This window comes from Leucopleurus acutus, assembly GCF_964270905.1.
Source record: "Leucopleurus acutus genome assembly, chromosome: 4".
Classification (NCBI taxonomy): Eukaryota; Metazoa; Chordata; class Mammalia; order Artiodactyla; family Delphinidae; genus Leucopleurus; species Leucopleurus acutus.
The window spans coordinates 156,834,969-156,857,146 of record NC_139146.1 but is presented as its reverse complement, the minus strand read 5'-3'; the positions used below and the strand labels follow the sequence as shown (position 1 = coordinate 156,857,146).

Here is a 22,178-nt window from a genome sequence, read left to right as displayed (position 1 = left end):
ATGCTGTTATTTATCCTTGGCTATAATTGTTTTATTGAAGTATAGTTGATTTACAGTGTCGTGTTAGTTTCAGGTGTCCAGCAAAGTGATTCAGTCATATATATATATGCAGGTATATATATGTATGCTCTTTTTGAGATTCTTTTCCATTACAGGTTATTAAAAGATACTGAGTAGAGTTCCCCGTGCTATACAGTGGTCCTTGTTGATTGTCTGTTTTATATCCAGTAGTGTGTATCTGTGAATCCCAAACTCTTAGTTTATCCCTCACCCCTTTCCCCTTTGGCAACCGTAAGTTTGCTCTCTGTGTCTGTGCGTCTGTTTCTGTTTTGTAGACAAGCTCATTTCCATCACTTTTCTAGATTCCACTATAAGCGATGTCATATGGTACTTGTCTTTCACCGTCTTATCTTCCGCTGTAATCACTTGCTGAATTGACTTCTCCCCAATGGGAGGAGATGCCATTTCAGTTTAGCTCCCATTCTGTTCACAGACACGTAATAAAAGTGCTCCAGGGATCACGAGCGTTCGGTCGGAATGTGTGATGTGAAGTGGGCATCTCAGAGCAGTGAGTGCTGGGAAATACCGATAAACAGAGTTAAGGTTAAAAGGGGTTAGGTGACACCTAGACCAGGATGTCCACTGAACCTTTCTTTGTTAGGTGACTCGGAACCATTTTGTTGTTCAGAGTTTTGGGGAAAGGTTGTGTGGCATCTGCATTACTTTTCATTAGACCTTCATGGTCAATTCCAACCCTTCAGGGTTTTAGCTGCATCTCTAGACTTAGGGAAATTGTTTGAGTCCTCACACTGCATCAGGAGTTTCCATCCATGAGGCTGACAAACCCTAGGACTTTAATGATGCATATTTTTATTAGAGGAGTTTGGTTATGTTACTAGTCTAATTTTATATGAACGCACTGAAATTGCTAGCTGCTTCTTCTCTTTCATTTTGCAGCTTCAGATATCCTCTATTACAAGTAGTTAAATGACACCTGGCTCATATGATTAACTTAATTCAACATAGGACAAAGAATTTCAACGTTTCACTGGTATAATATGAACTTTTAAGTTGTGTATTGGTGAATATAAAACTGAATCAATATGGGTTAGCTCAGAATTTCGAGGATTACAAATGTAACGTGGAAGATACTTGGATAAACACAGTCACATAGTCGAGACCTGATAGGTCAAGATTTGAGGCAAGAGATTCTTACGCTGGATCAACGCTGTACGTTTCCAAATGTGCTTAGCAACAGGCAATCCTCCCAGTGCAAACTCTGGGTAAAATTTCACTTTTCAGTGTCTTAAAATATTTGCAGTCACTAATGACTAACACTCTTCTTTGTTCGTCTCTAGTCCAAGTAACAATGTGCCACAGCCTCTGTTGTGGATCTTTTCTGTGGGGACGGTTTAGAGTAATATTCTTAAGCTCTTCTTGTGCCATCTTGTGCTGGAAAAGGTTCCCGGTGGTGTGTGAGAGGGCCGCGATGTTGACAGAGCCTGTTGCACAGCAGGCCGTCCTAAGTGAAGCTGCTCTCTTCCGATGCTTCTCTTTCCCCGCTCCCTCTGACGCTCGAAGGCTTGATCCTGACTTAGGCTGCGTTGTCACCTGCAGCTCACCTGCCGGCTTGGCCAGGAGCAAGAAGGTTGTGTACCGCAGGTATCGTGAGGCCACACCCCACAAAGGTTTCTCTCCCATCAGCCCTGCCCTGCGGCCAGTTCAGTTGGATTGATGCGGTCCCGCGGAGTGTATCTCTGGAGGCCACGGGGAACTGTTTTACCCAGAAAAGCAGCACAAGCTTGTTTGCCCAAGAGCAGACGTCACTTTGATTATGTTGCCTTCTGCCTTCAATCAAGACCATGGTTTCCTGAATATAGACTTTCAAAGTCAAGAGAAAAAGGAAAGTGGTAGACGTCGCATGTGGGGCTTAAGAAAGGCCGGTGAGTCGGGTGCCTTGGGCAGCAGGGCGCTTAAATAGCGAGGAGGCCCGGGGAAGCCCTGGGAAGGGCTGTTTTTCACACGTCTCCTTCCCTGCTAGTCTCCTTCGTCGCTGGTGAAGAAGCGTCTTGGCTGGGGATGGTTAGAACATTTTTGCTCACCAGCCTTGATCATCTGTCTAAATCCAACTGGAGTAAAATCTGTTAGTTATTCCTGTCTTAGTCCTGGCTCTGTTTCAGTGCACAGTGGGTGTTGGGAGCTGTGTGCCGTCAGTCTGTTTTACACACAGTAAAGTGGCGTTCGGCTGTGGCTGTCTGCGTTAGCTGTCTTTGACAAATGAGCGTTGGTCACTGCTTGGGTACCGAGAAGCGCTGCTGCGCGCTGCGTGTCACACGCGTGTAAAGCGGTGTAGAAACGGCGCAGCGCTCACAGCTCCCACTGGGTGATCTGACGGCCGCACTTCACCTCTAACTCTGCTCCCATGTCTCAGTCACCCTCCTACTAGAATACTGTGTCACAGCCATGTTGTCACAGCTGCAGTTTGTCACCAAACTCTTTCTTGTTCTGTCTTTCTCTTTTGCGCCTACTTTTCTGCTCCTTGGAATAGCTTTTCTTGTTTGTTATGCCTTGTTATTTCTTACTCATTCAACAAGGCTCAGCTTAAGAGTCATTCATTTGAGGAAGCACTTACCAATGTACCGTGTCAGCATTTGATGCAGATTTTCTGTGTCCCCATCACAACATGTCATGGTAGTTCACACTTCACTGAATTTGTGTGTTTTTATCCTGCTCACCCACCAACCCCTACATGAGACCCTCCTTTAGGGTTTAATGTTGGCTTCCTTGTATTTGTTTGTTTTTAATTCCTGAAACCTCAGCCCTTAGAATGTAGTAATAGGTGCTTAATAAATAATTTGCAGGATGTATGAACAAATGAATAAACGAATGGTTGGATGGATGGGTAAATTCAGGAATTCAGGTAGACAGAAAGATTAAAGATTTTACATAGGTAGAATAATTAGAAAGAAAGGTCTTAAAGAAAGCATCTGTGATGGAGTCCAGAGCAGAATATCAGCTTTAAAGGAGAAAGCTATGGTCTTGTCCGGCATTGGAGAGAAGTGTGCGCTGCCGGATGGAGAGCAGTGTGATGTGAAGGTAAAGCGGTGGTGTGTCCACACGGTTAGTGAGATTGAAACTTAAAGTTTAATATCTGTGAGCAGTAACTATGCATTTGGTAGAAGAACCCACAGTCAATATACAATCGTTTGAAGTGAAAAGGAATATGTTTTCTATATTTAACACATTCAGGTTGCTCTAGTGGAAGTATGAAAAAAAACAGCCCTACAGTGATGCATAGTTGAAAAGAGAGGAGGCGTTTAATATGTTTTAAGACAACTGTAGATATTCTTTTGGTATAAAAAATTCAAAATTTGAGAAGTGATCATTTCATAAAGGTTACTTGCCACATGGGATCTGAAACCATTAAAATCCATTGTTCTGTGAATGGAACCTTTATTCCTGCATGAATTTGGAACATCGTGGTCACTGGAAAATACTGGCTCCCCGTGTTTTGCAGGTCTTCCAAATGTTGACAAACTTTACATTTTATATTATACAGTATCAAAATAATCACATTAATTAACATCACCACTGATCTCATCAGTACTGGGAAGCTGTCAGGCTACCATGGCAGATGTACATGGTGCAGCTGTGGGTTGAGGAAATTTTCCAGTTCCCTCTTTTTAAGCAAAAAAGTCTGTCTTTAAGTAAAGGAAAAGTATAAATAATTTTTTCTTTACATTAGAATAAGTATTATTGAATTCTAAAATAACTGTTAAAATAAAATTTTTAACTTTAGAAAAGCTAATATAATATAATATCACTGCAAAACAAAATCCCAAGGGGTAGTTACTTCTTGTGTTTACATGTAGATATAAGAAGAACTTGGGAATTTCAAAATAATGATTTTTGGGGCAATAATGAGGTTACAGAGATCAGAGCAAGTATAACGCATGAAAGGGAGAAAGACCACAGTAGAAGTTCGGAGAACAAACGGGTTAATTCCTGAATATACACATTCATACCCTAACCTACTGTGTAGAAGTAGGGGCATGCATTTCATTAGCTGCATAATGACGACCTTGTAGATGTCGTGTTAACTTCCAGAAAGCTGCTGTGTACTTGAGAGAGAATGAGGATGGAAAGGACACATGGTATCCCAGTGCTGTTATGAAAGCAGTTCTGACCTTGCACCTCCTAGGAGAGGCTCTCGGGGCACCCCAGGGTGCGCAGAACTTGGAGCCCTTTGACAACTACTGCTTTGTTAACCAAGCCTTGAACAAAGTAGCATAAAGGGGCTAATGTAAACCTAATTTCAGGTCATAATAGTCAACATTCATTAAGTACATACTATATTCCAAGCATTGTTAAAACGCAATTACCTTTCTTGAAACCCTTGAGAATGTTCTACCCTTATCATTTAATTTAAGGTCAGGAAACAAAGTCAAGAGTAGAAAAATAATTTGCCTAAATGTCATACATTGAATTAGTGGTGGAACCAGTCTTTTTAGCCAGGCAGGATCCATCCTCTAAAAACTATGCTTTAGGACTTCCCTGGTGGCTCAGTGGTTAAGAATCCGCCTGCCAATGCAGGGGACACGGGTTCAAGCCCTGGTCCAGGAAGTTCCCACATGCCGCGGAGCAACTAAGCCCGTGCGCCACAGACGCTGAGCCTGAACTCTAGAGCCCGCAAGCCACAACTACTGAGCCTGCGCTCTAGAGCCCGCAAGCCACAACTACTGAGCCCACGTGCCACAACTACTGAAGCCCATGAGCCTAGAGCCCGTGCTCCACAACAAAAGAAGCCACCGCAATGAGAAGCCCACGCACCACAATGAAGAGTAGCCCTCGCTTGCCGCAACTAGAGAAAGCCGGCATGCAGCAATAAACACCCAATGCAGCAAAAATAAATAAATAAATAAATTAATTTAATTTAAATTTAATTTTAAATTTAATTTAAAAAAAACTATGCTTTACCACCTTAATGGCTTACATATCAGTTTTTCTGTTGGTTTGTATATGATTTTACATAGAATCAGTAGCATTTGTTTTTGAAATAGATTAGACTCTGTAGCATTATGAGCTTTAGAGTTAGGTTTTGATGATCTATGAACTTCCAAATGAAACACATAAAACCAGAAAAAAATTAATACATTTAATACAAATGATAGAAATTCAGTTAAATTAAAGTATCTAAATTCTCCACCAAAGTTATGACTGTAGTGTTTAGGAAACTTCTTTTTTTTCATGTTAACTCGAAGAAGATTTTGTTGGATTTATAATTTAAGGTAAAGAGGGCAGTTTTCTTCTTTCAGCCCATACGTTTCTTTGCATTACCTGCTATTCTCTATTCTGGAGAAAAGTAAGCAAAAATCATTTACTCCCTCTTTATTATATTTCTTTTTTTCACCTCTGGATGCTTTTCGAAAGTTTTCTTTTTATCTTTGAATTTCAGAGGTTTGATAACATTATGCCTAGGTGTAGTTTTCTTTGTATTTATCATGTGTGGGGTTTAATGAACTTCTTGGATCTGTGTTTGATGCTATCATCAAATATGGAATATTCCCAGACATTATTTGTTCAAATATTTTTCTGCTTCCATTTCCTCTCTTTTTTTCCCTGGACTCTCGATACATGTATGTTAGACCTTTAGATATTGTTCTACAGATTTCAGATGCTTTTCCATTTTATCACTCTTTATTCTCTTTGTGTTTTTGTTGGGGTCACTTCTGTTAACCTGACTTCGTGTTCACTGATCCTTTCCTCTGATGGTAAATGGAATTCTTTATTTCCCTTGCTGTGATGTTTCATTTTTAGCATTTCCGATTGCTTCTTTTTCTCTATGTTCGGTTTCTTAATGGAAGCTCCCTATTTATGCCTGCTATTCAACTAGGCCACTGGATTCTTTAGTATGTTTATCACGGGTGTTGTAAAGTTCCTGTCTGGTGACAACATCTTGGCCATTTCTTGGTCTCTTTCTGTTGACTGTTTTCTCTTGACCGTGGGTCACATTTTCTTCCTCTTCTCATGTCGTCTATCAGGTGTGTGTGTCATGTACCACATACACATATTAGGCTGCGAGGTGGAGGACCAGCCCATCTTAGCTTCGGGGTCCTTGGTGATCTAATCTCTCCTCCAGCAGCTAAAAGTCTGATAGACATTTAAGCAGCCACTCTTGACCCCGGCCTGTGGGAGATTCTGCCACCTTCCACCACTTGATCTGGGATGAAAATAGCCCAGGTCTCATCTCTTCCATGGCTTCTTATTTATTTATTTTGGAATTTAGTTCATTTAGGTTCTTTTAGTCCTCCACTGAGTTGGTTTTTTTTTTCTTTTTAATGACCTGGCTAAGGTATGACACTTAAAATAAACCTCAAATACAAAAAATATACGGTTGGATAAGATTTGACAGGTGTATACACCCGTTAACCCGTCACCACAATCAAGATAGAAGTCGTTTCCGTCACCCCTAAACAATTTCTTGTGTCCTTTCCCAATCAGCACCCCTCCTCTATCTCCAGGCGATCGTTGATCTGCTGTCCGTAAGTCCGGGTTTGCTTGCAGTGTCTTGATTTTATACAAAGTACTGTTACAGTGTGGACTCTTGTGTGTGCAGTCCCATCACTCAGATGATGATTTTGAGATTTATCTTCTTTGTTGCACGTTTCTGCTGGATAACAGTCCTTTGCACATATGGCTATACAACATCTTATTCATTCACGTGATCGAAGACACTTCAGTTGTTTCCAGTTTTTGATTGTTACAAGTAAACCTGCTTCATGAATGTCTGTGTTCAAGTCTTTGTTTGTATATGTATTTACCTTTCTCATGAGTAAATACCTAGAAATGGAATAGCTGGGTGGTATGATAGGGTGTGTTCAACCTTTTAAGAAACCACCAAACTGCTTTCCAAAGTGGTTTGCTCCTTTTTACTTTCCCACCAGCAGTTTACAAAAAATTCCCGTTATTCCGCATCAGCATCAAGTCTTGGCATTGTCAGACTTCTAAATTTTAGACATTCGAATGGGTTTTTGTCTCATGACTAATATTATTGAACATAAAGAGATGTTTATTGGCTAGTATTAGGTTTAGGTGGGGGTGGGAGTGTTGCCGAGTCCAAGCTCGCTCCGTTTGCCACACAACGGGACAATACGTCGAAAGACGCGGTGTGGACGCAGGCGATAGGGACTTTATTCGGAAAGCCTGCAGACTGAGAGGATGGTGGACTAGGGTCCTGAGGAAGCATCTTCACCAGGTTTGGATGCTAGTTTCTTTTATAGAACAAGGAGAGGGAGGTGAGGAGGTAAAGTACAATGAAAAAGGTAATAGGTTGTTGCAGATATTTCCGCTTCAGACTCCGGAGGGGATGTACGAATTTCTTCCTTGCTGCAGACGTTCACAGGTGGGCCTGCGAGCTGAACAAAGTTATTTTAGCTTAATGCTCCTGACCTGGGAGGCCGGGTTCCCGGAGATGGGCCATTATGGATAATTTAAGCTTATAGGCAACTTGATTATAGCGATTACCTTGTAGCAAAAAGCAACAGAACACAAAGGTTAAAGTAAAAGAAGCAGCTCCAAAGCGGAGTCAGACTTGTTCTTCCCTGTTACAGGACTTCATGATGGGCTTAAGTGCCCTTTTAAGAAGAGATACCTGAGAACTATCGCGTCCCTCTCCCTCTGTCTCCCTCTCCCTCTGTCGCTCGCTCGCTCCCTCGCTCTCCCTCTGTCGCTCGCTCTCTCTCTCTTTCTTCTCTCTTGCCCCCCTCCATGTGACAAGGTAGACATCTGCAAGCCACAAAGCCAGCTTTCACCAAAACTCGTCCATGCTAACACCCTGCCATTGACTTCCAGCCTGAAGAACCTGAGACGACGTGTTAAGGTTGTCGCGGGCACCCAGTTACCCAGTTTGTGGTGCTGAGTTACAGCAGGCCTCGCTGACCACCACACCCCCCGACCCTCTTCGGTCTCCCAACAAACCCCTCTGTTTGAACGTGTGTCCTCTTCTTTTTCATTCTCAGCATACTTTTCTGATCTCTGCTTCTCCATCTGAGTCCTAACATCGTTCTTCAATTCTTAAGTACAAATATTCCCCAGTCATCCGTGTGGCTGTCTTATCTCTCTTCTGCGGCCCTTTGACATTGAACGGTTTGAGTTAAAGTCCAGATTTAAACGGCTTCCTCTATCTAGAGGACCACAGATTCATATCTCTAATCTGTTTTACACTCCTTAAAGACTTCAGTTTTCAGGTGCATCTCTACCCAGATGTCCCGCTAAGAATTCAAGGTCCACGTGTACAAAGCACAGCTGACCATCACTTTGTCAAACCGGCTTCTGGGGCCTCTATCAATGGCCCAACATCCTTCCAGACAGAACCTGAGTCATCCTGCTTCTCAGACCTAGTCATTTGCCACTGATGCCAACTTTAATTTTGTAGTATCTCTAGCACCACCCTTTCCTGCCTTTCCCACAACTTCCTGCATTCCCCCTGCCCCGTTCACCTCGCTGTACTTCCTCCATGGGGTGCCCTTTCGCTCATGGCTTCATGTCCAATCTCTTGTCATTTTCAAATGAGCTCAGTGAATTTCATGCATTTCTATGTGTAGTGAGATTCTTCCTTTCCAAAAAAGGTAAACATTAAATAATAAAATAATGGAAGTGATAAAAAAGAAAAGGAAAATAATTGGACAAAAATAGTAAAAACGAATAGGACAGCTCATACAAAATAATAAGATAGAAAAGGAAAATACGTAGGAAAACTTTCTGAAAATGATTTCTTCTCCAGTTGTGTGTTGCTTACATATGTGTATTTGTGCTGCACGTACAGAAGGATCCAGGGAAAAGATTGAGTGAACCATATAATAAGGACTTAATATATCTGTATCCCATCCACATTTATACCAGATGACTCCAAGCCGGTAGTCCTGTCTTTTAATTTCAGCATAAAATTAACTTACTAGGAGCCTAAAGTTTGCTAAATCGTGATCTACGTTGGCTAGTTAGATTAAGGCTGGAAACATACTTAACTTTCAATTAAGTGGCAAAGACAGGGTAATGAGTAAGTCAGGCTATTTAGAAAATATGTTTAGAGAATTAAAAAAGGACTAAAGATAGCTTCTTGAGAAAGTGCAAAAGGTGGTGAGAAAATCGTGGAAAAGAGCCTGGGGAAATGTTTCAGAAACTGTAGACAGCCAAGCCAGTTCAGCAGCGAGTGTTGATGCTGGTGCGAGGTGAGAGCACGGGTGACCCTCCGACTGGACTAACGTGGAGCACGTGTGGTAACTCTCAGATCAACAGGGGTGGGACTGGAACTCAGAGGACGGAGCGTGGACGTATTCTCGAAGCATCGCAGCCATTGCGGGGCCTCCACGATGGAGGGGCGTCTCTGCCTTTCAGCTGAGGAGGTGACCAGAGTGTGTGGAGTGATCACGTGGCGTCAGCTGCTGAGCGACCTCTGTCCCTCAGGAGCTTTGGGGTTTGGGCCAAGTCACGAGAATCTGGATTTCTGTTCCGCCATCTGCGAGGGGGAAGGACTGCAGTTAACAGCCTCTAAGGTCTCCTCAAGTTCTGAACTTGTATCATGTAAGTGCCTGTGTCCTTATGTTGACTCTTGTGTAAAAGATACTGAAATGCAGGAGACACATTGTTCGTGTTCGCTGTGAACAGGAAAGTTTCTTCGGACCCTCCCTGTTTTCAGTTGGTCAGAGATGAGAAGGCCTTAAAACAATGTAGTCGTGGTTTGGGGTTTAATGGGAAAGAACCTGCTCTCTCAACATGCCCCTTGGGGTGTCCAGACACACACCTGCAAATCCGTGTTCAGAAGCCAGGTGTCATTTCTGGTAATGATTTCTTCTGAACTGATCCTAATGTAGAAACTCAGAAAGAAGTGAATTTCTGTTGGAATTTGCTGCATTTCTTCGGCTGGCCTGGTTCCAGCATTAGCTTCAAGGACTGTGTCTCAGTGTCAGTGACAGAAGACCATTTTCTGTCTCAAGAATCAGAAAGAGCTGAACGGAAAACTCTAGAAGGCCCGTGACTGCCCGGCAGCCTCTAACCAGTCAGTGGCCTGTGTACCCCACTCCCCCGGAGCTGCCAGAGAAACCTCTCTCCCCCCGCCCGAGGTCTCCAGGACGGGAGCTTTGGGTGAATCACAGAAGAGGGAAGATCTAACTCAAAAAATCTAACTCTCTTCTGTGTCAACATTACTCTAATCCAGCTCTGGTTTTTTTTCACCGTTATTAGCCTTTTCCCTAGGATTTTAAAAGAAAATTTCTCAGAAAAATATACTTTCCCATAATTTATTCCTCTCCTTTACAATAAAGATGCTTTAAGTGTGTCAGAGACAACCACAGTCTTTCTAGTTGTCTTTTTTTTTTATAAATTTATTTTTGGCTGCGTTGGGTCTTCATTGCAGTGCGCGGGCTTCTCATTGTGGTGGCTTCTCGTTGCGGAGCATGGGCTGTAGGCGCACGGGCTTCAGTAGTTGTGGCTCGCGGGCTTCAGTCGTTGTGGCATGCGGGCTCAGTAGTATGTGGCTCACGGGCTCTAGAGTGCAGGCTCAGAAGCTGTGGCGCACAGGCTTAGTTGCTCCGCGGCACGTGGGATCTTCCCAGACCAGGGCTCGAACCCGTGTCCCCTGCATTGGCAGGTGGATTCTTAACCACTGCGCCACCAGGGAAGCCCCTCTAGTTGTCTTCTGATTCTACTTTGATTCCTAAAACCAAAGAGGCTCAAAGTGAAATTTTGCACAACGGGGTCTCCTTAGAGTTCACGGGGGTCCCAAGAGGGCCCCTCCCACCTGCGTTTCTGGGATGTCTTCATTCCCTCGGTCCCAGGCCCAAAAGTCTGACCTTCCATTTTAGCAGATAAATTTAACCTTTGTTTTCCCCGACCGTATGTACTGCCAGAACAATTTGAGTAATAATCACTATGGTATATAAAAGTCCCCCATTTTTCAACGTCACCCCAGAGCATTGGCTTTATAACCAGATGGGCCTGGGTTCACCTCCTGTTTCTGCCACTCACTAGCAATGACCGAGCACAAGTTCCTTAATCTACATTTTAGGTTCTTCTTGTGTAACATATACACACTCGCTCGCCGTCAGATGGTTGTGAAGATTCGATGAGATAATGTATATGATGTCTTATAAGGTCAGCAAATGGAATCTATAAAGGACCAGACAGTAAATATTTTAGGCTTTGCTGGCCTTGGGTCTCTGTCGCAATCACTCAGCTCTGCCACTGTTGTTCCAAAGCAGCAGCCTTAGGCCACAGGTAAATGGATGAACTTGTAAACATTGAAAAGCCCCGTCTTCCTTCTTTCATCAGTACTTCACTTCCGACAGCAACTGTGTGTGTTTCCTCCCCAGGAATTTCCCGACACCATCTGGGTGTCCTACAGTTTCATTCAGTTCTGAGACCGTATCCCATAGATTAATTAAGGGCTCAGCCCCACAAGGCCGCCCCAACTTCAGAGCCTAATCTCAAATTCATGCCACAACCAACTCTAACTGGAAGCTTCCCACGGCCCACCCCTTGAGGTCCACATTATGCTAGAGGAGCTCACAGAATTCAGGAAGCAGCTTCCTTACTATATTACCCGTTGATTGTAAACGGATACAATTCAAGAGCGGCCAGATGGAAGAGGTGCACAGGGCAGGCGTGGGGAAGGACCCGGAGCTTCCGTGAGCTCTGGGCGCATCATCCTTCTACACCTCCACGTGTTCCCCAGCCCGGAGCTCGCCCCTGCGCTTGGGGTTTTCTGCGGAGGCTTCGTTATGTAGGCATGACTGATTAACTCATTGCCCATTAGTGATTAACTCAACCTCCAACCCCCCCTGCCCGCCCCCGAGAGATCTGGGAGGGATGCAAAGTTCCAACCTTCTAATCTCAGGTTGGCTTCCCTGGCAAGGAGGCCCCGTCCTAGGCTGCCCAGGGGCCTCCAGCCACCAGCTACCTGTTTGCGTAAAAAACACCATCCCTCTGGAGATTCCAAGGGTTTGCGGAGCTGCGAGCCAGGAAACAGAAAAGGGCGAGAGTGGGCAGAGACCAACTATGTTTCTTATTACGGCAGAACAGGGCTGTGTTCCAGTGAAGCTGTATTTGTGGACACCGCAATTTGAATTTCATTTCGTGCTCGGTCATCATGAGACGTTCTTTTGGCTTGCTTCCATTACATAATGTGAAGACCATTCTTAGCTCAAAGGCTGGACCTGACCCACAGGCCGACCCCACGAGTGCCCAGCGGCCTGCTCAGGGCTGGCTTAGCTTCATCTGACCCTCCCCTTGGCTCACCACCCGCGCCTCCATTGCCGTGCATTTCTTCGGGTCTCCTTGGTTTTCTCTTTGTTGGTGCCTGTGTGGCCAGGCGTACGCATCTTGATTGATTTGTTCGTGGTGAGGCTGGGAAGGTTCTGTCTCCAGCAATGCTCACAGATCTTACTTTTTTATGACTCTGTTAGTTTGTGGTCTTTCTTCTCAAGGATCTTGGGAAAAGTTCCAAGGGCTGGATTAGAAGAATCCAGAGTCATTGTTGTGTCTTCTTCCATCATCTTCCTTCCAAATATGACAGGTTAGAGCCCAGATGATTTGACTTTCTTCCCCCATAGAGTGAATTCTGTGCTCGTAGGGTCACGCTTCCTTCCCATCAAGGAGAAGCCACCTTACTGCCTCCTCGTTGTTCAAAATGTTAAATCAGATGCTGCACAGATATGACAGTCAATCCCAGAATGCACTTCTAGGAAAAGAAAATCAGATACCATGGAATTTCTATTTTACCTTGGTTGTTATGAGTTTATTTTGTTTAAAAAATTGCCACATTGGGAATAATGTGTATTTATTGAAAATAGTATGCACTCCAATGACATAATATTTTCTCGATTGATATAACGAGTTTGGTTTAATGAGTGGAAAAAGAGATTTAAAATCTAGCATAGTTCTTCGATGTTTATTCTAATATTTTATTAAAGAACTTTGGCATGCAACTTATTAGCTGATAGAATTACATAAGATGAAACCAGAATGGCATCTTAGTGCCCTGGGCTGTGCTGTAAACTCTACTATTTGGTAATTCAATGAAAGGAGCCCTAACTATTGACATAGATAACAACTTTCTTGGTGTGCAGTCGTGTTCTTCAAGTGGAGAATGTTTTTTATATTTGTGGGACACCAAGCACCTGATATAAATCAGAGTTCCCTTGGCTTTGAAAAGTGAAGAGAAAAAATGTCGTAGCTTGAAAATATTACCTGTCTTTCTGAGAAGATAGAATACATTTGTCAATCATGTATTTAGTGACCTTCTGTGAGTGTGATTGTTCTGTGGAAGGCCTTTACATATATTTTCTCTGATCCCTCGTATATCCCTGTTTCATACCATTTTACCGGTGAGGCAACAGAAGCTCAGGGAAGTTAAGAAAACGGTTCAGTATCACACGACTGCTGAGAAGGAAATGTGCTGGTTGACATTTATTCAGCACGTACTGTGCTAGGTGCTTTCCTAAGTACTTTATATGTTTACCTTCACAACACGTGGATGAAATAGTTGTTATTAGGATGCCTATTTCCACATGGAGAGAGTGGAGGTGAAGTTAGACTAAGAACTTGACTCACGTCACAGAGCTGGTAAAGGGTAGAGGAAGAAGCAAAGGTGGAGCCTCTGGTCCCGGAGCCTCAGCTCCTCACGTGGGGTCCATTTGGAAAGTTTCATCAGGGTTTACGACCTAAGTCATAACGGGATCTGTAGAGCCTTAGAGAATGTACTTTATTGGGTTTTCTCCCGTGTAGTTAAGTAGGCTTTTCAACTTACCTGTTATTTTACTTTATTTTTTTGGCTGCACAGCTTGGGGGATCTTAGTTTCCCAACCAGGGATTGAACCTGGGCCCTGGGCAGTAAAAGTGCCAAATTCTACCCACCGGACCACCAGGGAATTCCCACCTTACTTGTAAGTTTAAATCAAACATTGCTGAGAGGGGCTTCCCTGGTGGCGCAGTGGTTGAGAGTCCGCCTGCCGATGCAGGGGACGCGGGTTCGTGCCCCGGTCCGGGAAGATCCCACGTGCCGCGGAGCGGCTGGGCCCGTGAGCCATGGCCGCTAGGCCTGCGCGTCCAGAGCCTGTGCTGCGCAACGGGAGAGGCCACAACAGTGAGAGGCCTGCGTACTGCAAAAAATAAAAAAAAAAAACAAAAAAAACAAACAACATTGCTGAGAATATAGGCACTTCTTATACAACATAACTTCCTAAAAAGCTGTATGTTGCAAAACTACACACTAAAAATGAAAGGATTTATGGGAAGAAAATATGTTGGGGCGAAACCAGTCAGCACTTATGGACACTAACAAAAGCTATAACAGTCCTAACAAATATACAAGATTAGTTTAAAAGACAAGCTGAATTCTGATGAATACCGCGCTCCAGTAATTATAGGACTGATCTAAGGGAAAAAAGGTAGCTTGATTGGAAGGGCCTATATTATAGGAAAGCACAGAGCCTGCTGAGACAAGGAACCAATAAAGGAAACTCTGTAACAGGTTTTGCCAAGACAGGGCGTGTGTTCAGACTGAGATGAGGGGACCTGCAGGGGTGGGTGGGCGTCTTCAAATGTGACCGCTACTTTACGCTGACATTATTCCCCTATTTATTAGTATGAGCCAAACCACAATACAGAAATACACAGTGTTTATCTGCAAATAGATGAAAACAAGATGGCTTTTCATAGAGTAAAAAGGCCTTACTCGTCTCCCTTAACCCTTTTCATAATAATCACTATATTTTCTGTAAATGTTTTTTTTTTAATTTAATTTTTAAAATTTATTTATTTTTGGCTGCATTGGGTCTTAGTTGCTGTGCACGGGCTTTCTCTAGTTGCGGAGAGAGGGGACTACTCTTCATTGCCGTGCGTGGGCTTCTCATTGCGGTGGCTTCTCTTGTTGCTCTAGAGCGCAGGCTCAGTGGTTGTGGCTCACGGGCCTAGTTGCTCCGCGGCATGTGGGATCTTCCCGGACCAGGGCTTGAACCCGTGTCCCCTGCGTTGGCAGGCGGATTCTTAACCACTGCGCCACCAGGGAAGCCCCTGTAAGTGTATTTTTAGATGACTATGTCTTTGTAAGGAACTGTTTGAGCAGTATAACTATGATAGGGATTAGAGGAGTAGCTGGAGATTATTTCATGTGTTAGGGGAACAAAATATCGAAATGTTTATCTGATTTCCTCGTGACCTGCCATAAGTGGGAATGATATTTAATTTGAAGAGATAGTAACTGTACGCATTCAGATTTCAGTGGTGATCGTTAAAAGCACAGATATTCAGGATTTATAGTCCCAAAGGTTTTACTCTTTAATTAGTTATAAAGCATCCTGTAGACATTTTGCTGTAACAATTGAGAATCAAAAAATGATCAGTCTTAGAGTTAAAAACCTCCCTACTCTGGAGTGCACTAAACTTCGCTCTTACTTCAAACTTGTCACTGAATTGCCTGCTGAATGCAATAAGAAAGGTATGGATCACAGCCGCCTTTTTTCAAGAAAGGATTAATGTAGTGTGTTAAACATAAGTTATGTCCCGTAGTGTAGCTTTAGTGAGGCAGTTGTTTCCAGTGGGGGATGCTGGAATTTTGGGTCCCCAGAGCTGAGGTCGCCGTGGACTTTAGAGTTGACCACTTAGTTTGGGGGAGGTTGACCAGTACTGGCTCTTAGGAACAAAAATATTTAAGAAAAGCAACCTCTACTCTTGCTGAGAGCTAGAGACGCCTTGCCCCAGTAGGGTGAGTCCCTGGCCTGGAATCTGAACGGCAGTCAGCTTGCCCGCGTCTGGGCTTTTGAAGAAGGAAGAATTGCTTCCCTAAAGGGGGTTTCAGTAGGAGAGTTGAAGCATCCAGCCCCCACGAGGGGTTACGCAATATTGAAAACTGCACATCTGGGCTTAGTGATGGCCTAATGACCAAATCCTGCGAAGTGAACCGCAGACCGTTTTGGTGGCCGTCCCTGGACCCTGGTCTCCCCTCCGCGGGGCTGGGGTATTGAGAAGGTGAGTCCGGGGACTCTGGGCTCCCTTCCCTTCATCACCACGTCCCCCCAGGAGACACAGCCTGTGGGTTCTGTCTCTGAAACACTGCAGGGGTTGATCCACTTTTTATCCTCAGTGTGTCTCCGTAATCCCACCCAACTCTGATGCAGCCCTCATCCTGCATTTCAGATAATCTTTTAAAAATAAGATCCCGATCTCACCTCTTAGTCACTCGGCTGATTGCCCTCAGAAGAGAGCGGTGGCTTACGCGGCGTGCATTACACGCTCGCGTCTGCACCGTCCTGGCCTCCCCGGGAGCTCCCCGACCGCTTGCTCCAGCCGGGCCGGGATTGGTTCAGTTCCTGGAATGTGACTGGGTCCGTCCTGGCCTCCAAGCGCGCTGTTCTCTCTGGGGCTCTCTTCACCTGGCTCGTGGCCCCCGTTCAGCTCGCGGTCTCTTCCTGCTGGGACTGGGTTTGGATCCCTAGTGTCCCTCCTAGATCGCAGTGTGCCTGTCCTTTAATAGCACACATCACACTGGGAACTGTCGTGTCAGGAGGAGTTTTCCGAAAGGAAGCCCTCCTACATTGCTGGTGGGAGTGTAAATCGGTGCAGCTACTGTGGAGAACGGTATGGAGGTGCCTTTAAAACTAAAAATAGAGTTGCTGTTATGACCCAGCAATCCCACTGCTGGGCGTCTATCCGGAGAAAACCATAAATCAAAAAGACACACGCACCCCAGTGTTTGCAGCAGCACTATTTACGGTAACCGGGTCATGGAAGCAACCTAATTATCCATCGACAGAGGAATGGATAAAGAAGATGTGGTACGAATATGTAATGGGATATCACTCAGCCATAAAAAAGAACGGAATGATGCCGTTTGCAGCAACATGGATGGACCTAGAGATTATCACACTGAGTGAAGTAAGTCAGACAGACAAAGACAAATGCCACGTGATATTGCTAATATGTGGAATCGAAAATACGGTACAAATGAACTTATTTACAAAGCAGATACAGACTCACAGACATAGAGAACAGACTTGGGTTACCAAAGGAGACAAGGGGTGGGGGAGGGGTAAATTAGGAGTTACAAAAAAAAAAAAGAAATAGTTTTTCTACTGGATTGTAAGCTCCATGTGGCTGTGATGTCTTTTGTGTGTGGCTCTGCCCTTACGTCTGGAAGAAGGTCCCACACAGTTAGGCCGTCCATAAACGCTTGTTGAACAGAATGAAAGTGAACAAATGGAGGAATGAAGTAATGAAGCAGGAAGCAACCCAGTGCATCAGAGAATCCGTGGGAGCGGAGGTTATGAAAAGCAAAATGCCAGCAGCACGGGGAGTCAGGTGTGTGCAGAGCTTTAAGTTTCAGGAGCGCACGGTTGAATTTAGCAAACGGAGGTTTGAGTGACACGGTAGAAGCAAAGCCAGGGCCTCGTAGGCACAGGAATAAATCTCGTCTGAGGGGGTGAGCGCAGCCCAGGGGCCGTGACCAGAAGGGGAAGCAGAGGGGACTGGGCAGCTGGGAGTGGGGCCTTCGCTGGCCCTCCCTCTGCCCAGCACTGCACAGACTTGGAAGTTCTCACCAGCTTTTCTACTACTTTGTCCTGCTGTCCTGATCTATCGCAGGGGAAAGTTCTATAAACATTGCTTACTGCCAGGTGAAAAGAAACACATTTTAAAGGCCTGATTTTTGGATTTTTATTTGATAATTTTTCAGCTTTTAAGGAATGAAGACGTTCGATTTTCTGAACATGAAGCTGTCTCCTTGACGTTTATTTATGAAAATGGTTGCTACAGCTTGGGCCGGGGTTGGTACACTTTATCCTTACCGAGGCAGTTTGTTTTGAAGTTCTCCCTTCTTTCAGCTACTCTTCAAAAGCTGGACTTTGGAATTTAATCTTAAAACACTTTCATTTCTTGAATCACAGGTTTCGGCATGGCTGGGCGCTAAGTCTGGCATATGACCTGCTGTTGGAAAACAGGCTTTCTGTGTGATGGAGTATGCATAGGGTGCTTTCTTCAGGTTTTCTTTTTACATGTGGAAACAAGGGTTTTGGGCTTCATTCTCTGCTAGAGGTTCATGATGGAGAATCCCGTTACCTGCACAGCAAGGCATCCTCATCACTTTTCTAAATTTTTATTGGAGTCTAGTTGCTTTACCATGCTGTGTTAGTTTTAGGTGCACAGCACAGTGGATCAGTTATACACACACATAGATCCACTCCTTCTGCCTCCCGGTTATTAATTTGAGGCCAGTACATGGGTCTTTATTCTCACGCTAGTGGAGTTAATCACTTACCAGTAAAGGGAGAGAGCAGTCAATGGACTTGGAGGCCGTTTAATCATCAACCCTGGGGATGGCAAATACCTCTCCGAGTTTCTGAGAATCTCTCTCCCACTGCTTGCCAAGGCCTTGTCACCAAATTTATCACTTTGATTCACTTGTTTTTTCCTTCCCCTGTCACTACCATCTCTACACCCAGCTCTGTACTGGATTCAGGAACTGACCCAACCGTTTCTGAAGTTGCTGCTAATGTTACACGTGAAAATCATCGTTCGTTCTGTTGAAGAACGTAGTCTGTCTTCCCGGCAAACGCAAGACAAACACGGGTTTCCAAGGTATCAGCACTGGGTGCATCTGTTCATAGTGTAATCTCATCAGCTGAGCAGAGAAGGATGCTAATTAGTTTGTTGATACGTATGTGATTTAATGAGACTAAACACTTAAGTGATCTTGAAGTATGCACAACTTGTTTCCTGTCGCTGTTTTTAGTTTAATAAAAAAAAAAAAACCACGTTAGGCACATTGGCTGGAAATTAGAGCATCGCGCCATCTCGGAGAAGAAAGAATTTCCAGGAACGTTGGCTGGTCAGTTGTATCCTGCTCTAGTGAGATTGAAGAGAAGATGAGGGTAAAATATTGGGTTTGGGGACAGGGGTTGAAATCCAATTTAAATGAGAAGATTAAGCATAATGGAAGAATTTTCATAAACTACATTATGTCAAACTCCTAGGTCCAATACTAAAATTCTAATAGGTACCAGGATAACTTGTTTGAGGAAGAAATTCCAGACCTGCATCGGCTCCAACATATAATCTTGTGTTTTTTGTGGCCTTCTTTTTTTTTTGAGTGCCCTCTTTTCTAGTTATCGTATTATACGTTTACATAACTGAAACCATGGCATTCAGTTAATACGGTTCTTCTTCCTAAAAATTCATATGAAATAATGGTATTATAATTCTTATGAATGAATATTTACTTAATATTATCTACTATACTCTCCTTTATTATCTCCAAGTTGTACAGAACTGGCTCCACAGAGGTTCTCTATTTTAGGGGCGGGATGGGGAGAAGAGGTGAGGAAGTAACTCTGACCCTATAGTCAAAATTATATTTGGATTTAAATGCTTCAGTTAATTTGCTCAGCTTTTTGCAAACAGCAGTCAGCACACTGTGGCCTGTGGGCCCAGTGCAGCCTGTTTTTATGGGAACACGTCCATGCCCGGCCCTCTGTGTCTCTGCTGTGGCCGCTTTCCTGCCAGCAATGGGGAGTGGAGCCACTGACTGCAAAGCTGAAGTGACCTGTGGCTCTTTACGGGAAGGTTTGACCCTAATCTACAGTGTGTGTGAGGACAGGAATTAGTAAACAGTAACAGTTATGTTGAGATACATTAAAGACTGAGAAGCAGACACTTGTAGAATTGAATCTTAAACGAAGCCTGGTTGAGAGCCCTAGATCTGTAGGTTTTTCAGAACCCAAGTAACCGTTCCTGCATCACCAGATTACCTTTGGGCCACTCGGCAGCCCACTGACGGAGACAGTGCCCTTCTCTGCCCGCAGAATAAGAATGACGTGTGATCGGGCTTCCCTGGTGGCGCAGTGGTTGAGCGTCCGCCTGCCGATGCAGGGGACACGGGTTCGTGCCCCGGTCCGGGAAGATCCCACGTGCCGTGGAGCGGCTGGGCCCGTGAGCCATGGCCGCTGAGCCTGCACGTCCAGAGCCTGTGCTCCACAACGGGAGAGGCCGCAACAGTGAGAGGCCCACATACCGCAAAAAAAAAACCAAAAAAAGAATGACGTGTGATCACAGATTTGGGGTTTGACTTTAAGAAACAGAGAGTCAGTTATATGTGGAATCTTAAAAAATGATACAAATGAACTTATTTACAAAACAGAAACAGACTCACAGACATAGAAAACAAACTTATGGTTACCAAAGGGGAAAGGCGGGGGACAGGGATAAGTTAGGAGTTTGGGATTAACATACACACACTACTATATAGATAACCAACAAGGATCCACTGTAGAGCACAGAGAACTCTACTCAATATTTTGTAACAACCTATAAGGGGAAATAATCTGAAAAAATAGGTATATATGTGTATAACTGAGTCACTTTGCTGGAACTAACACAACATTGTAAATCAACTGTAGTCCAATATAACATAAAAATTTTAAAAAAGAACAAGAAACAGAGAGTCCTGGCAGCTTCTTCTGGCCAGTCAGCATCCATCATCCTCCTCAAACCCGATAACCCAGCAACACCCCAGGGGCTGTCAGATGTGAATTTAGCTTCCTTATTTGTCCCAGTTTAGGAAGTGAATTGTCCATTGTTTTAAGCTTGTTAGTAACTTATCTGTGACAAGTTACAAGCTGATGCTTATACATATTAGGAACATATTGAGAGCACGGAGGGGCATAGAAAAGACGAAAAAATAATCGAACTCCAGTTCCAAAGACGGAAAGATAAGATTTTTTTTTTTAACATCTTTATTGGCGTATGATCGCTTCACAATGGTGTGCTAGTTTCTGCTCTACACAAAGTGAAGCAGCTATACATACCCATGACATAAGATTTTACCCCGGATGATTCAAGTACCACGAGCCAGTGAGCAGGAGAATTATGCTCTTGTTTGCTTTCTAATGTAAACAAAACCCGTATCTTTAAGATAAACTAATCCTACTGTATAAACTAAGCCTGATTACTTAGAAGCCAGTCTCACTTGGTAAAGTGAGTTTGGGTTCATCGAAAGGCACTGGCCGTGGAGGCAGAAGGACGCACATTTGAACCCTAGTTCTGGCACTTCCTAGCATCTCAAATGGAATGACCTAAACTTTGAGCCTCTGGCCCATTGGAGATAATAATACCTATTCCCAATGGTTGCTGTGCGGCTTAAATGTAAATACAGAGTTCCCAGCCCTGTACCAGGCACTTAGTGGGGTTAAGTAACCATGGGTTCTTTTTCACCTTTTTTGTGCTTTTTGATTTTCCAAGTATGGAAAGAGTTGGTGGACCCAAGCTAATCAAGATCATTGTATTGTTTTGTTTTGTTTTGTTTTGTTTTGTTTTTGCGGTACGCGGGCCTCTCACTGCTGTGGCCTCTCCGGTCGCGGAGCACAGGCTCTGGACGCACAGGCTCAGCGGCCATGGCTCACGGGCCCAGCCGCTCCACGGCATGTGGGATCTTCCCGGACCGGGGCACGAACCCGTGTCCCCTGCAGCGGTAGGAGGACTCTCAACCACTGCACCACCAGGGAAGCCCTGCTTTTGTTTTTAATAAATTTATTTTCTTTATTTTTATTTTTGGCTGCATTGGGTCTTCGTTGCCGCTCACGGGCTTTCTCTAGTTGCGGCGAGTGGGGGCTGCTCTTCATTGCGGTGCATGGGCTTCTCATTGCGGTGGCTTCTCTTGTTGCAGAGCGTGGGCTCTAGGCGTGCGGGCTCAGTAGTTGTGGCACGCGAGCTCATTAGTTGAGGCTCGCGGGCTCAGTAGCTGTGGCTTGCGGGCTGTAGAGCGCAGGCTCAGTAGTTGTGGCGCACGGGCTTAGTTGCTCCACGGCATGTGGGATCTTCCTGGACCAGGGCTTGAACCTGTGTCCCCTGCATCGGCAGGCGGATTCTTAACCACTGTGCCACCAGGGAAGCCCAAGATCATTGTACTGTGGATAAGCTGAATTTACAACCACACGGTTCCACTGAAAAGTAACTAATGAGACGTGGGTTGCGAATTGTGTGGAGACTCAGTCAGAACATCAACAAAAACAAAAGTAAGAGGGAAAGTCGGCCAGAAGGGTCGTGCGGGTGACCTCAGGGACCCCTAGGAAGAGAGGCTTTCTTAGTTTACCCCGGTGTTGTCTGGATTCGGATCCAGAGACCCTGGCAAATCCAAT

At 44.5% G+C, this 22,178-nt stretch overlaps 1 protein-coding gene across 2 annotated transcripts in view; it reads left to right on the top strand.

Moving 5' to 3' along the window:
• The window catches only part of GUCY1A1 (guanylate cyclase 1 soluble subunit alpha 1), a 60,180-nt gene that overhangs the window by 7,424 nt on the left and 30,578 nt on the right, over positions 1-22,178 (top strand). The window contains exon 2 of one of the 2 annotated variants that reach the window (XM_082838526.1): positions 18,489-18,624. The exons of the other annotated variant lie outside the window; for it this stretch is intronic. The gene's annotated coding sequence lies outside the window, so the exon portion shown is untranslated. The remainder of the gene's footprint in view (positions 1-18,488; positions 18,625-22,178) is intronic. 2 annotated transcript variants of the gene reach the window in all.